At 42.7% G+C, this 16,976-nt stretch overlaps 1 long non-coding RNA gene across 1 annotated transcript in view; it reads left to right on the top strand.

The window, feature by feature from the left end:
* The window catches only part of LOC138737664 (uncharacterized), a 28,315-nt gene extending 22,045 nt beyond the window's left edge, over nucleotides 1-6,270 (top strand). Inside the window, exon 5 of the long non-coding RNA XR_011341120.1 lies at nucleotides 5,530-6,270. This is a non-coding gene — a long non-coding RNA (uncharacterized lncRNA). The remainder of the gene's footprint in view (nucleotides 1-5,529) is intronic.
* Nucleotides 6,271-16,976: the final 10,706 nt, after the last annotated feature.

Below are 16,976 nucleotides of genomic sequence, written 5' to 3'. Positions count from 1 at the left end.
GGAGTGAGTCCTAGGTGCCTGGGGTGGTCTTGGATGTCCCACAGCTGTCCGGGGTCGGGGTCAGCATCATGGTCCTGGGATGAAGGTTGCTGTTGTGCTGTGGTGGGTACTCCTGCTGGTGTCAGGTCCCTGGTTGAGATGGTGTTCTCCCTGCTGCTGCTGAACTTAACATAGGCATAGTTATGGTTTGCATGTAGGAGGAATTCCTGCTCGACCAGGGGTTCGGCCTTGTGTGCCTGCACGTGTCTATGCAGGAATACCGGTCCCAGAGATGCAAGCCATGCTGGGAGTGATGTTCCCGTTGCTGATTTCCTGGGGGAAAAAGCAGGCATTCGTGAGGGGTCTTGGTAGCTGTGCACATGAGTGACCTGATGGCATAGAATGCCTCAGGGAAGGTGTCCTGCCAGTACTTTATGGACCACCCCTTAGACTTAAGGGCTAGGAGGACTGCTTTTCAAATTACCCTGTTTTTGCGCTCCACCTGTCCATCACCTCTCGGGTTATAACTAGTTGTGCGACTAGTTGCAATGCCCCTTGCTGTCAGGTACTGGTGCAGTTCCTACTCATGAAGCTAGAACCCCGGTCACTGTGGATGTGGGCAGGGTAGCTGAACATGGTGAATATCTGCATCAGTGTCCTGATGGTGGTCGTGGAAGTGTCTGGGCATGGTATGGTGAAAAGGAAGCGGGAGTACTCATCTATGATCGTGAGGAAATAGTCATTCTGATTCATGGAAGGAAGAGGGCCCTTGAAGTCTATGCTGAGGCGCTCGAAGGACCAAGTGACCTTTATGACATGAGCCTGGGGCACGCAGAAGAAGTGGGGCTTGCATTCCACACAGACCTGGCATGCCTTGGTCATGGTCCTGACATCCCTGATGCTGTACGGGAGGTTTCGAGACTTGATAAAATGGTATAAGCGGGTGAAGCCCAGGTGGCAGAGGGATTCGTGCAGTACCTGCAGCTGGTCGTCATGGAGCAATGCACAGGTCTGGGAGAGGGCATCGGGGGAGTCATTAAACTTCCCTAGATGGTACTGGATGTCGTAGCTGTTCATTGCCAGCTCGACTCTTCAGCGGAAGATCTTATTGTTCTTGATCTTGCCTTTGTGGGTAGTGTTGAACATGAATGCCACTGCACGCTGGTCGGTGAGAAGGGTGAACCACCTGCCGGCCAGATAGTGGCACCAGTGATGGAATGCTTCCAAGATCGCCTGGGCCTTCTTTTCAATGGCAGAGTGCCCTAGCTTGGAACTGTGGAGGGTCCTGGAGAAGAAGGCGACTGGGTGCCCCTCCTGGTTAAGGGTAGCGATGAGGGCCACATCAGATGGTTCCCTCTCCACCTGGAAGCGGAAGTCCTTGCCCACGGCATACATCGTGGCATCTGCGATATCCTGCCTGATGTGCGTGAAGGCTGGCTGTGCCTTGGGTGGGAGAGGAAAAGTTGTGGCCTGGGCCAGTGGGCGGACCTTGTCCAAGAAGCGAGGAACCCACTGTGAGAAATAGGAGAGTGGTTAAGGTACCTGAGGAAGGCTTTGAGCGTGGGGGGAAGGAACAGATCCATTAATGGGCGCATCCATTCTGGATCCGGGCTGATGACACCATGTGTCACGAGGTTCCCCAGGATGGCGAGGTGGGTGGTGCTGAACATGCACTTCTCTTTTTTTGTAAGTGAGGTTCAGCTCCTCGGCAGTCCGGAGAAATTTCTCCAGGTTTGCATTGTGGTCCTGCTGGTTGTGGTCGCAGATGGTATGGGAAAGTCGCTTTTAACTTGTGCCAGTCTACCATGCGATCTATCTCCCGCTGGAAGACCGAGACCCCATTCGTGACACCAAATGGAACTCAGCGGAACTGGTAAAGGTGCCCATTGGCCTTGAAGGCGGTGTAGGGCTTGTCCCATGGTTGGTTGGGGAGTTCGTGATTGGCTGACTTCAGTTCAATCATGGAGAAGTCCCGGTAGCAGGCTATCTTGTTGACCATGTTGGCTATCCTCGGTAAGGGGTAGGCGTCCAGCTAGGTGTACAGTTGATGGACTGTAATCCATGACCATCCTCGGTTTGCTGCCCCCTTTGACCAGCAAGATTTGGACACTCCATGGGCTGTTGTTGGGCTCTATGACACCTTCCACCAGAAGCTGCTGCACTTCTGCTCTGATGAAGTCTCTGTCTGTTGTGCAATAGCGCCTACTTCGCACGGCTATCGGCTTGCAGTCTGGCGTGAAGTGTGAGAAGAGGGTGGGAGGGGCAATGCACAGCGTGGAGAGGCTGCAGGTTGGCCGAGCTGTTTGGATGGCGTGCTGTGGAACGTGAGTGGGAGTAGGGGCCTCCAAAGGCGAGGGTGACACTCTGCAGGTGGCATTGGAAGTCTAAGCCCAGGAGGACTGGGATGCAGAGTTTGGGCATGACCAGGAGCCTGAACCCGGTGTATGTCTTCTCCCCCCACCCCCCCCCACAGTTAAATTGGCAGAGCAGCACTCAAAGGTATTAATAGTTCAGTCCTGGGCAGCAAAGACAATAGAGAAGGTGGTGGGATAGATTTTGAGTTTTGGGGAATGGGCCACTCTTGGGAGAATAAAGTTCTCGGTGCTGCCACTGTCAATTAGGCACTTTGTTACCTACCCATTGATTTTGACGTCCATCATAGAGTGCCTGAGGCCATGAGGATGTCGTTAGTCAGCGTGGTGGCTGCTAGGACCATCCCGGGGTCCGAGTCATCATCCCCCTATGGCGGAGGTGAGTTTCAGCCAGAGGCATCCTCTGCAGCCATGGGGTGCATCGTGAGAGGTGAGTGTTGGCTGGTGGCGTTCTCTGTAGGCATGAAGTGCAGTGGGTAGTGATCAACTGCATCTGGAGGTGTAGGGTGCGTCAGTAGGGTGGCCCGGTCAGTTCCTGTGCTGACCACGTCATCATCGTCGTCGGTGCTGTGCTTATTGTAGGCCTGGGTGGGCCCAGGTGGCTATGGCTCCTGCATCTGTCCAGCACAAGATGGCAGTGTAATGTGGGGGTATGCAGTAGCGGCATGGCTGGCCTTTCTCTCCGGCTGCACTGGTTGCACCAGGGGAAGTGATGTCACACCGTTGGCCATCGGCGCTAGTAACGTCATTGCGGGCGACAGAAGTGACACCATTGTAGTCTGCGGACATGGCATCTTAACGGAGTGGCACTGGCAAAGTCAAGGGCTGGTCCTGGCGCATGGCGTGCAAGCGGTGACCATTTCTAAATAGGTTGGAAGTAGGGCTGCTGAGGTTGGGGAGTCTGGAAGTTGCTGTGGGGGCAATGGCGTCACCCGGCAATCGCATGTGGCTGGGACTATGAAAGAGGGGAGCTGGTCGTAGAGGGCTGCTGAGTTGCCGGCAGGCTTTGAAAGATATACTTTAGCAAAATAACATTTCTTGCCACATCTTGAACAGTACTGATTTCTGGCCGGTTAGTTTTGGCGCAATCGTCGATCTGACCCATATCGGGACCGACGGTACTTATAAGGGCGTGGGGCACCAGCAGCAGCGATGTTCTCATCCACTGACTGGTTTTGGGCCATAGCTGCTGTCTGTGCTGACCATGCGGAGACCTGGGGAAGCCTGGAGTCAAAAGCTTCAGTATGTAGGACTGGTGCCTCCAGGGTTCAGACTACCTCCACTGTTTTGGCCAGGAAGTAGATATTGTCCTCCAGTAGGTTCTGCCTGATGCCTCTCAAGCGTAGACCCCAGATGTAGGCATCCCTGATCAACCTTTTGACCTCCCTTTCATTCACCCTGGGTTCTTCCAGACATGGTCAGGTTAACTCACGTAGGACTCCCAGGTATGACTTGACTGTCTCTCCGGGCAGCTGGGTACGAATACTCAGAAGGTACCTTGCGAAGACCATGTTTGTGGAAGGTTTCTACATGGTCTCTAGGGTGTTCATCACTTCCGTGTACCCGGCGCAGTTTTTGAGGGCCTGGAAAGCTTGGGGACCCAGCTTCAAGTGGAGTAAGACAAGCCTTTTCCTGTCAGACTCTAGGATGCCGTCAGCATGTGCCTCAATGATTGCTTCAGCCGTGTGCTTCCAGATTTCGAAGTGTGCCTGTGCTTCCAGATGGCGTGGGTCGACTTCAAGGCTCCCAGCGCTCAGGAGCTTCTCCAAAGCAGCTTCAAATTTTATGTTGAATACATTGTGTTGCACTATCAAACTGAAAGCAGACACAAAACATAAAGTCTGTTCAACAAGCTTTATTCAACATAAACTTCCACAGAGCTGGCTGTGAGAATGCTGTGCAAGCTCTGAGACTGACCTTGAGGGGCCGGATCTAGCTTATATCCTGGAGGGTGATTGGCAGCCGACCAGGTGGGGCTTGGTCAATTCAGGTTGGCTGATTGACAGCCGGTCAGGTGTTGCCTTGTCCTCTGGTGCTCTTCTACAGGTACACAGGTTTCCCCCAGCAGTAGGCTAGTGGTATATCATTACACCCATGCTGTTTAAAAATTGTCTGCTATTGATATTTTTTTGCTAGCACTTTCCCATGGTCCCGTATAAAGGTGCATCTAGATTGGCATAACAACAGTAGGAGCTGACGAGCTCATATTGTGCTGTACATAAACCTCAATTATCTTATAATTAGGCATGATTAATTTTGTTCAAATATAGGATCATAATACATTGATCAGGATTTAGTGCAAGTCCACTATCACTCAATGCTTCATGACATCACCAGTGGAAGGTAAAACAGTCCAAACTGCAGCGTTAGGAATGGTCAGTGTGAAAAGCCAAACAACCATTCCTATCCTGGGACACTGAATGGCCCATTTAGTGGGAAGCAAGTATGAAAGGGGCTAATATGATTAAAAATCAAATATCCCTGGAATGCCAGACCTGTAATAAATGAAATAATTTCCTGCCAAACCTCATTCTTTAATTAAAACTTTATTGATGGTAAAGTTATTTCAAAAATTTCTTCCTGATTTATTTGTCTTGACTGTATTCAGCATTTCTATTACATCCTTTAATAAGCGTAAACGTAGTTTTGCTATATACTGTTCTTGGTTTGTAACAATTACTCTGGAGCATGTAAAGCCTTGCCATATTATCAAGACATTCATACAATGGAACACTAAAGAATGTCAAGGTTATTTGCCACTGAAATTGGGTGCACAGAAAACCCCCTTGAACATGGTTACATGGGACATAGAAACAGATGCTTTTGGCCCATTTCACCATTATGCTCCCTCTTAAGCCTTTTCTCATCTTTTCACCTCTAATTTTATCAGCACGATGCTCCAGATCCTCCTCCCCCTTATATTGGTGCATCTACACCATTACTTCACCTACCCATATTACAACCTTTTTTGTAGTTGGAGTCACCCTCTGCTGAAATTCCATTTCCAAATCATGTCACAGCAAGCAACATGTGATCCAAATGATGTGAGCAAGAGCAAACTTCAAACACGGCCACTAGACTGAACCCCCAAAGTTTATCAATGTGGCAACCTTCCTCCTTCACTCAAGTGAATGATGAATGTTTTCTGACAAATGCCTCATTTTTTTCTCAAGCACAGGGACAATGCATTGCAGCTCAAAAGACTACATTTGCTGGAAATCCAAATTGGAAAATGCTGGCAAGGCTTTGGAGGAGAGAACTCTTTTGCCCTGGCCATAAAGTTCACATTACCTTCCCCTTTCCGGCAGTCCTGTACCTGGATCCAGGCCAGCAAACTCTTGTGTGCATTAAAGCTTATTGCTCTTGCAGCCTATGACTCTGAGGTTATTGATGGAGCCTATCAAGGACGTAGCCTAAGATCAAACCTACCCATTCAGGAGAACCTCCTGAAAACAAAAAAGGGGGAGAAAGTGAGGAAGTTCAAAGAACAACAGAAAGAAAAGCAAAAGTATTACTTTGACAGATGAACAAAAAACCTACCGGAACTCTACAGTGATGACCAAGTAAGGCTAAAAGACAAAATAAAATTATGGACTCAGAAGGGAACTATACTTAATGAAATCCAACCAAGATTGGACATCATTCAGACAGATGAAGGTGCTGTTCTGCGAAGGAATCATTGAGACCTTCAAATGGAACCAGCCATAGTAGATGGAAAGACAGATGCTGTTGACCAACCTGAATACACCGCTGAGAAGAAATTGTCTGAGGCAACAACTCAGATTCAAGGACAATCAATCAGGGGATCGTCAAGACACGTGAATCCTCCTAAGAGACTCACTGAGCAAATTTAAAGACTCCTGTTGTAGAATTAAGTAGTGTTACCTTATTCGCTCTTCAAATTTTAATGTATGTAAATGTGAACACACAAAACAAGTTTAAAAAATCTTAACAATGTTGATAATAATTAAAATGTAAGTTCTTGGTGTTAAAGTTAAAATTGCAGAGTTATACAAAGAAAATGTGTTAGTTAAAAGTAATCTACTTTTGATTTAAGAAAGAGAGATGTAATGATAGTGATCATGGTTGCATGCAACTAGCAATGACTTACTGTTTGATTATACTTGGCTGCCACCAGGGGCTGAAACAGAGCAGGACGCACAGTATCCTGGATCTGTAATGGAGACTTGCAGCCTCATGGCATGGCTCATGTGCTGTTTACATCAACTTTAAAGTAACAAACCTTTTCCTTCATCCATATGTTGTCTAGGAACTCACACATAAAAATACAAGATAAAACAGCCCCCCTCCCCCCGCCCCACTGTGGCAGTGACCTCTCCCCCCCACCCCCACCTATCCCGGACCCTGCAGCAGCAACCCCTCTCTCCCCTCGATCGCGGCAGCACTTCATCCAGGGTAACCGAGTGGGCAATTTTTCTATTCAAGCCACCGGTGGATGCGGCCTAGTTAAGATTAACTGGGTTCCCTGACTCCTTCTGAGGTAGATCAGGAACCCAGTTGGATTAGGACCACACTGACCGGGTCAGACACTTTCTAACTGTTGTGTGAGTGGGGAACTAACCGGGAAAATCACCCAGTTAACCCCATTTTGCATGGCAGTTTGAAAAGGCCTAATGTTTCACAATTAAGGGTTACTAACTTGTGTAGGGATCTTAGAAGACTTCAAAAACGAGCAGCAACAGAAATTCACCATTTGTTACTTAAACAAAAATTTATTTTAATTTTCTTCAAACATAATAATGATCAATCTTTCTTTCTTTTCTTTCTTTGGCTTGGCTTCGCGGACGAAGATTTATGGAGGGGTAAATGTCCACGTCAGCTGCAGGCTCGTTTGTGGCTGACAAGTCCGATGCGGGACAGGCAGTGGTTGCAGGGGAAAATTGGTAGGTTGGGATTGGGTGTTGGGTTTTCCCTCCTTTGTCTTTTGTCAGTGAGGTGGGCTCTGCGGTCTTCTTCCAAGGAGGTTGCTGCCCGCCGAACTGTGAGGCACCAAGATGCACGGTTTGAGGCGATATCAGCCCACTGGCGGTGGTCAATGTGGCAGGCACCAAGAGATTTCTTTAGGCAGTCCTTGTATCTCTTCTTTGGTGCACCTTTGTCATGGTGGCCAGTGGAGAGCTCGCCACATAACACGATCTTGGGAAGGCGATGGTCCTCCATTCTGGAGACGTGACCTACCCAGCGCAGTTGGATTTTCAGCAGTGTGGATTCGATGCTGTCGGCCTCTGCCATCTCGAGTACTTCGATATTAGGGATGAAGTCGCTCCAACGAATGTTGAGGATGGAGCGAAGACAACGCTGGTGGAAGCGTTCTAGGAACTGTTTAACCTAGCTTAACCCCCTTCTAATTCTAAGCATGTGTATGTAATGTAATGTAATGTGAAAGTTCTTTGTTTCATTGTCCAATCATTCACTTTTCACTTCTCCAAGTTCACTGGTACCAGGCAATTTTCCATACTGTGCACAGAATTTAACATTTATGATCTTCACTAGGCTCTGGTATTTTAATTTAAATTGTTACCACAAAGGAAGGTCTTTGTTGGTTGGAGAGAGATATTCATCAGACACACACACACACTGATCTCCTTCAATCAGACACTTCATTGTCTTGCTGAAGAAACTTGCCCCCTCATGGGTTTTCCAAAAGATAATCTCTTCTTCCAGGTTACCATAGAGTTCTTCTTTTTCCCCTATTCCTGGAGAAACACATTAACCACCCACTTCTTCGTAATTGCCTACAAGAGTTGAGAATAGGCTGAATTCAGAGCTCAAAACCTATATTCAAAATGGGGTCTTATAGAAGGAGTACCACACTTGCAGCCTCCAGCACCAACTCCTGCTGCAAATCTGACTCTCAAGAATCACATTTTTTTTCCCCTTCTTTCTCTCTGTTTGCAAAACTACATGACTCCTCTGAGAACAGGAAATTTCAACCAGTCTTAGATCACTGGCACCAGAATTATTTTCAGAGCCTGGACATCTATTCCATTAAAACAATAGTGCATTTATTCCATTACATCAGTCCAATTAACACCTACTTGTGAAGTCCTTTCCAAAGCAGTTCCATTGTCTCTGCAAAGTTACTGTACATTTGTAGGCTCCACCTTAGGCATAGCGCTTGCATTTTAAATAGATGTCTGTTATTAAACGTCGCAAAGAGTTTAATTCTGCCAAAGTTCTTTTGTGGAAGAAAGGATATAAATTTGCTTTTTGATACTCTGCTGTTCTTCAAGTTTTATGGAGATTTTCAATCCCAGTTTTTTATTGATGATACCAAAGCTTTTACATTTGCTAATTCTTTGCCTGATAGTAACAGGAGAAAAATCAAGAAAGTCTTTCTCAACCATTCAAACCAGCTCAAGAGGAAAAGAAGAATGGTTGTGCAAGTGAGGGAATGTTAACAGTTGGTTGAAATTGACATTGATGATGATCAAGTTAACAGAGATTTGGAGGAAGCTTATCAGACTTGAAGTGATTTATTTACTGTTTTTTTATTGATTGTTCTGTTCGGGGTAGGTGGTTTTATTTGCTTCTTCTGAAGTCGTGGCCTCTTTGTGGCATTAGTCACTTCCCGTATAATTGAGGGAGGCCGTACTGTGGTGCAGTTCTTTTTTTTTGTTATTGGGGTTTTCCTTTTATGGGGTTTCTTTTTCTTCTATTCTTTCTTTTGAGGAGATGGTTTTTTTAATTGTATATTGCCCATGGATTGGCATTCCACTACATGTGGCATTGAGGTTTTTGACGTAAATTAAGATTATGACTAATTTAAATTTTGCTACTTTTAATGTTAATAGGCTCAATAATCCAATTGAGAAAAAGAGTTTTGTCTTATATTAAGAAGTTGAAAGTTGATAATCTTTTTTTCAAGAAACACATTTAACTGAGAAGGAACATCAAAAATTAAAAAGAGATTGGGTTGGTCAGATTATAGCTTCTTCATTTAATTCCAAAGCAAGAGGTGTAGCCATTTTGATTAATAAGAAATTATCATTTAAGTTTGAATCAATAATTGAATAATTTGATTGACCTTTAGTTATAAATTGTAACATTTATTCTAAATCGTGGACTGTGATAAACATTTACGCTCCTAATGTAGAAGATGAGAAATTTATATTAGATTCTTTTCTTAATTTGAATCAGGCAGATGAAAAAGTTATGATTGAGGGTGATTTTAATTTTTCTTTGGATCCATTATTGGATAAATCTCCACAAACCATAATTAGGACTAAAATGGCAAAGCAGTTGATAATATTAATGAAAGATATGAACTTAGTCAAAATATGGAGGAGATTAAATCCTAAAGAGAAAGTTTTTTAATTTTATTCATTTTGACATGACTTATTCTAGAATAGATTTATTTTTGATATTGACACAATTACAAGGTCATGTTGTATAAGAGCAGAACATTGTCAGATCATTCTCTTTTGTTAATAACATGTACAGGTTTAGAAAAGATTGATGCTACGCTTGGATGGAGGTTCAACTGTGTTGTTAAAAAATGTAGGATTTTGTATTTTTATAAGGGATCAAATACAGCAATTTTTGAGAAAAATAATGGAATCAGTTAATAGTAAATTTGTTTTATGGGATGCTTTAAAGGCATATTTGGGAGGACAAATTATTAGTTTTACATCTAAAATAAAGAATCAATATTTATCTGAAGTTAATAAATTGGAGAGGGAGATAGAAATATTAGAAAAAGATTTAAACAACAGAATTCAACGGAGATTAAAAACATACATTTGATTAATATGAAATTACAATATAATTCATTACAAACTTGTACATTTGAGAAATTATTACAAAGAACTAAACAAAGATATTATGAATCAGGGGAAAGAGCTCATAAAGTTTTAGCTTGGCATTTAAAGATGAAGCAAGTTTCAAGAAAAATAAATGCTATTAGAAAGGATTCAATGATTACAAATAAATCTCAAGAGATTAACAATGTCTTTAGGGATTTTTTGTTAAATTATATACTTTTGAATCAGATAAAGATGAAGTTAAAATTGATTTTTTAAATCTGATCTTCATTTATCTTATTTGAGTAGTGTGGATATTAAAGAATTGGAGGCTCCCTTTACTTTTAAAGAGATTATAGAAGCATTTCAATCTATGCCTAATGGTGAAAAAGGTTTTACTTTTGAATTTTATACAAAAATTTCAGGATTTATTAATTCCACTATTGATGGAACTATTGAAACAGGTGGTGAAGGTTCATTCTTTTCTGGATTCTTTTTCTTAGGCAATTATTATGGTTATTTTTAAAAAAAGATTGGGATCCTTTGAAAACTGGATCTTATAGACCCATTTCATTTTTAAATGTTGATTAGAAGATTGTAACAAAGGTTCTAGTAAATAGATTTCCAAAATATTTACCAGGTTTGATTCATTTGGATCAGGCTGGATCTATTAAAAATTGCTATTCAGCAGATAATATTGTGAAATTGATTTCCTTGATTAATATTTCTTGGGAGGAATTCAACTTACCAATGATGGTTATATCATTGGATGCAAAAAAAAAAGCATTTTATAGAGTAGAATGGAGTTTTTTTAATTTAAAATTTTAGAAACATTTAAATTTGGACCAATATTTATTGTTTGGATTAAGGCTTTATATAAAAATTCTACTGCTAGAGTTGTGACAAATGGACAGTTATCTTTACCTTATACATTGAATAGATCTACTAGACAAGGCTGTCCTTTGTCACCAGCTCTTTTGGTATTAGTTATTGAACCTTTGGCTCAGATGATAAGGCAACATAATTATACTAAGGGTATTGAAGTGAAGTCTGATGAATTTAAAATTAATTTATTTGCAGATGATCTTTTGATATATTTAACAGAACCTCAGAATTCTTTAAAATTGTTACATGATAGGTTGGAACAGTATGGTGAAATATCAGGTTATAAAATTAATTGTGAAGAAAGTGAGATCATGCCATTAGTAGAAGTGGACTTTTCTTCTTTCTTCTTTGGCTTGGCTTTGCGGACGAAGATTTATGGAGGGGGTAAAAGTCCACATCAGCTGCAGGCTCGATTGTGGCTGACAACTCTGATGCGGGACAGGCAGACACGATTGCAGCGGTTGCAGGGGAAAATTGGTTGGTTGGGGTTGGGTGTTGGGTTTTTCCTCCTTTGTCTTTTGTCAGTGAGGTGGGCTCTGCAGTCTTCTTCAAAGGAGGTTGCTGCCCGCCAAACTGTGAGGCGCCAAGATGCACAGTTTGAGGCGATATCAGCCCACTGGTGGTGGTCAATGTGGCAGGCACCAAGAGATTTCTTTAGGCAGTCCTTGTACCTCTTCTTTGGTGCACCTCTCACAGTGGCCAGTGGAGAGCTCGCCATATAACACGATCTTGGGAAGGTGATGGTCCTCCATTCTGGAGATGTGACCCACCCAGCGCAGCTGGATCTTCAGCAGCGTGGACTCGATGCTGTCGGCCTCTGCCATCTCGAGTACTTCGATGTTAGGGATGAAGTCGCTCCAATGAATTTTGAGGATGGAGCGGAGACAACGCTGGTGGAAGCATTCTAGGAGCCGTAGGTGATGCCGGTAGATGACCCATGATTCAGAGCCGAACAGGAGTATGGGTATGACAACGGCTCTGTATACGCTAATTTTTGTGAGGTTTTTCAGTTGGTTGTTTTTCTAGAACCCTTCTCCATTAACAATGGCATGAAGCAAGGCTGTGTTCTCGCACCAACCCTCTTTTCAATCTTCTTCAGCATGATGCTGAACCAAGTCATGAAAGACCTCAACAATGAAGACGCTGTTTACATCCGGTACCGCACGGATGGCAGTCTCTTCAATCTGAGGCGCCTGCAAGCTCACACCAAGACACAAGAGAAACTTGCCCGTGAACTACTCTTCGCAGATGATGCCGCTTTAGTTGCCCATTCAGAGCCAGCTCTTCAGCGCTTGACGTCCTGCTTTGCGGAAACTGCCAAAATGTTTGGCCTGGAAGTCAGCCTGAAGAAAATGGAGGTCCTCCATCAGCCAGCTCCCCACCATGACTACCAGCCCCCCCACATCTCCATCGGGCACACAAAACTCAAAACGGTCAACCAGTTTACCTATCTCGGCTGCACCATTTCATCAGATGCAAGGATCAACAACGAGATAGACAACAGACTCTCCAAGGCAAATAGTGCCTTTGGACTATACTCCTTGTAAACATATTGTTAAATTTAAATGGTCAGACCAAATTAAATATTTTAAGTATAAAAGTAGATAGTAATTTTAGTTATTTGTATGAATTAAATTGTATACTGTTGTTTTATAAAATTAAAAATGATTTGAATCAATGGAAATATTAACCAATTACATTAATAGGAAGAGTTAATTGTAATAAGATAAATATCTTTCCAAGGATTCAGTATTTTTTTCAATCTATTCCATGAAAGTTTCCTCAAAAATGTTTTAAAGATTTGAATTCTATTGTGAGAAAGTTTCTATGGTAAGATAAAATGGTAAGGGTATCTTTACAAAAATTAACCTGGAAATATGAATTAGGAGGTTAATAACTTCTGAATTTCAAAATTATTACAAAGCGGCACAATTAAAATGTATTAATAGAATGTTTGATTTGGGAAAGTCATTGGTATAGGCAAAATTTGAAATATCGCAAATTGGTGAGAAGATGGATTATTTTATTTATAAATCAAATTGTAAGTTACTATGTAATTATAATTCACATATTTTGATACATTTAATGGAATTATGGAATAAAATAAATGATGTTATAGGTACTCAAGGGAAATTTTCAAGAAAAACACCCTTAAATCAAAATAAGCTTTTTTTCCTTTTACGTTTAATAATCATTTTTTGAAATTATGGGATCAAAAAGGAATTAAATCTGTACAAGATTGTTATGAAGTGAGTTATTTTATATATTTTCAAAGAATGAAAGAAAGATATGAAATATCAACAAATACACTTTTTGTTATTATCAAATTAAAGCTTTATTATTGAACAATTTTGGACATACTTTACAGCTACCTAGACAATCTAAATTTGAAATTTTACTTACAGATTGTGGGAAGAAGGTATGGCGGCCCACAATTGCAGAGATTGAGCCGACACATTGTGCGGCAGCAGATCCGGACAGAGATCACTAAAGCAATTCCCAGGACAATGAACCAGTGGGAGTAGAAACTGGGACAGCATCAGACCAACAGCCCTAAAATGGCATTGGTCAAGCTGCCCAGCTAACTCAGCAGAAACAGGCTGGGGAAGAAGGTTATTCATATGCATGGATGTTCTCATCCACTATTGTTATTAATATGGCTGACTCAGTCAATCAGCAAAATCGGTGGGAACTTGAACAGTATAAAAATAGACTTTCTAGCCCTAATAAAGCAGTGAGCTTAACCTGCATCCACTCGCTCGTCAACAGTCTGGATTTCACAGCACTGGCAGAGGCACAGCAGCAGGACGACGAGATCCCACAGTACAGGACTGCTGTCACAGGCCTTCGGCTTCAGGATGTTCCAGTCGACACAGGTACTACTATTCTCCTGTGCATCATGGTCACTGGGCAGGTTCAACCTATTGTCCCAACGGCATGGAGGCGACATGTTTTTGACTCCATCCATGGGCTGACACACTCATCCATTAGGATTATGTGTGGCATGGATTGCAGAAACAAGTCCGGGGATGGGGCAAGGTGTGTACACAGTACCAATCAGCCAAAGTTCAGGGACACACCAAGGTCCCCCCACATCCTTTTGAGCCAATGGAACGCAGGTTTGACCACATTCACGTGGACATAGTGGGACCCTTGACACTCTCAGGGTTTCTGCTACCTGTTCACAGTGGTTGACCATTTCACCCGGTGGCCAGAAGCAATCCCTCTGGCTGACACATCCACCAGGTCCTGTGCCAAAGCACTCCCCTCATCCTGGATTGCAAGATTTGGACTGCCACAGCACATCACTTCTGACTGAGGCACACAGTTCACCTCCAATTTGTGGACCAACATTGCCAACCTATGGGGCGCTCATCTACACCATATGACGGCATACCACCCACAAGCCAATGGCATAGTGGAGCATTTTCACAGGCATCTCAAGACTGCCCTCATGACCAGACTCAAGGACCCCAACTGGGTGGACAAGCTGCCATGGGCTCTACTGGGCATCCAAACAGCGCTGAAAGAAGACCTCCATGCATCCTCTACTAAACTTGTCTATCCCGGGGATTTCGTTCCATAGACCAGAGGACAGCAGGAGGAGACAGCCACCTTCCTGGACAGGCTGCGCGAAAAGGTCAGTAACCTGGCTCCGATTCCACCCTCCAGACACGGACAAGCCAAGTTCAACATCCCCAAAGAACTCAAGGACCATGAGTATGTGTTTGTATGCAGAGGACCCCACTGTTCACCACTGTAGAAGCCATACAAAGGTCCCTTTCAAGTCATCCGGAACAACAGAGCCACTTCGAGCTAGCCATCAGTGGTAAACCAAAGGTCTTCACTACAGATAAAATCAAGCCTGCCCACACAGACCCACCAACACCGTGACACAGAGGCAGACCACAAAAGACTTTGGAGACTGTACCTACAGACACTATAGACTGTAATGTCAGTTCTTGGGGGGGGAGGGGGGTTTCATGTGGCGGCCCGCAGTTGCAGAGATCGGGCTGGAACATCGAGCGGCAGCAGATGCGGACAGAGATCGCTAAAGTGACTCACAGGACAATGAACTGGCGGGGGTAGAAGCTGGGGCAGCCTTAGACCAACAGCCCTAAAATGATGTCGGTCTAGCTGCCCAGCTAACTCAGCAGAAACAGGCTGGGGAAGAAGGGCATTTATATGCATGGACGTTCCCACCCGCTATTGTTATTCATATGGTGACTCAGTCAATCAGCAAAAACGGCGGGAACTTGATCAGTATAAAAGCAGCCTTTCCAGTCCTAATAAAGGAGTGAGCTTAACCTGCCACACTGTGTGTGCGTGTGTGCGTGTGTGCGTGTGTGCGTGTGTAGTGGTCAGCTACAAAGGGATTTATATCTGAAATGTATTCATATTACAGAATAAAATGCCTAAGATTTGCATAAATCAAGGATAAAATGGGAAAAAGATTTAGGAATAATTATTAATCAAGACTATTGGAGAAATTTATGTAAAGATAGTATGACTAAAATTGTTAATGTGAGATATTGGTTAGTTCATTATAATTTTATACATCAATTATATTTAACTCCAGAAAAATTAAGGAGATATAATTTAATTTCTTCAGATTTATGTTTTCGTTGTTAGAAGGAAATAGATTCTTTTTTACATTCTATTTGGTCATATGAAATGGTTAAACCTTTTTGGAAGCGACTTAAAGATTTTTTAGGTTATTTTTAAAGTGAAATTTATATTAGATCTATCAGTATTTTTTTTAAGTAATATTAAGAAGTTGAGTTTAGAATTAAGATTAACTAGATTTCAAATTGCATTTTTGATATCAGTATTGGCTGCAGCCAGAAAACATTTAGCAATTACTTGGAAAAATGAGACTGATTTGAGTATATGTAGATGTAATATGGAATTGAGATCTTGTATTCCATTGGAACAAATAACATCTAATTTTCGTGATAACTATTTCTTTATCATAAAATTTGGAGCCCTTATTTGGATCATATGGGCTTAAAATTTTGAATTCTCCAACCACATAGTTGTGGTGTTATGCTAATCCATGTAAATTAATTAATTATTATGTCATTCTGGTTTACATCTCTTTTTCTTTTTCTTTGAGGGGTAGACTAGTTGGTACTGGGGAGAGGGGGTGAGTGGGAGGGGTGAAATGGGAGGAGGGTGGGGAGTAGGGGGTGTAGGTTTTTTTTATGTGTGTGTGTGTGTGTGTATGTATATGGCGAGCTTTCCACTGGCCACCAAGACAGAGGTGCACCAAAGAAGAGATACAAGGACTGCCTAAAGAAATCTCTTGGTGCCTGCCACATTGACCACTGCCAGTGGGCTGATATCGCCTCAAACTGTGCATCTTGGCGCCTCACAGTTTGGCGGGCAGCAACCTCCTTTGAAGAAGACTGCAGAGCCCACCTCACTGACAAAAGACAAAGGAGGAAAAACCCAACACCCAACCCCAACCAACCAATTTTCCCTTGCAACCGCTGCAACCGTGTCTGCCTGTCCCACATCGGACTTGTCAGCCACAAACGAGCCTGCAGCAAACGTGGACATGCCCCTCCATAAATCTTCGTCCGTGAAGCCAAGCCAAAGAAAGAAAGATATATATATATATTTATTTAAATCCATTTATCTATTTATTTATATATATATATATATATATATATATATATATATAATATATATATATTCACACACCATGTATTTTGTATTATATCTATTATTTTTTTAATGTATGTATCAAGGTTTTTAATAAATAAAATATTCAGAGATGTCTTTTGTGAAATGTTAATATCTATTTGTGATGTTGAGATGTCTGTTTGTAAAGTGTCCCTATACTAATAGCTAAACTTAATCCCCACAATCTATACCTTTTAAAGACATATTTTATCATAATTTTATTAACCCAATTTGTAACACCTGAAACATTTACTCTTTTTCTCAACCATGAGAATACATTGCAGCCTGA

This window comes from Narcine bancroftii, chromosome 6 (genome assembly GCF_036971445.1).
Source record: "Narcine bancroftii isolate sNarBan1 chromosome 6, sNarBan1.hap1, whole genome shotgun sequence".
Lineage (NCBI taxonomy): Eukaryota > Metazoa > Chordata > Chondrichthyes > Torpediniformes > Narcinidae > Narcine > Narcine bancroftii.
This window is presented reverse-complemented; position numbering and strand designations above follow the sequence as displayed.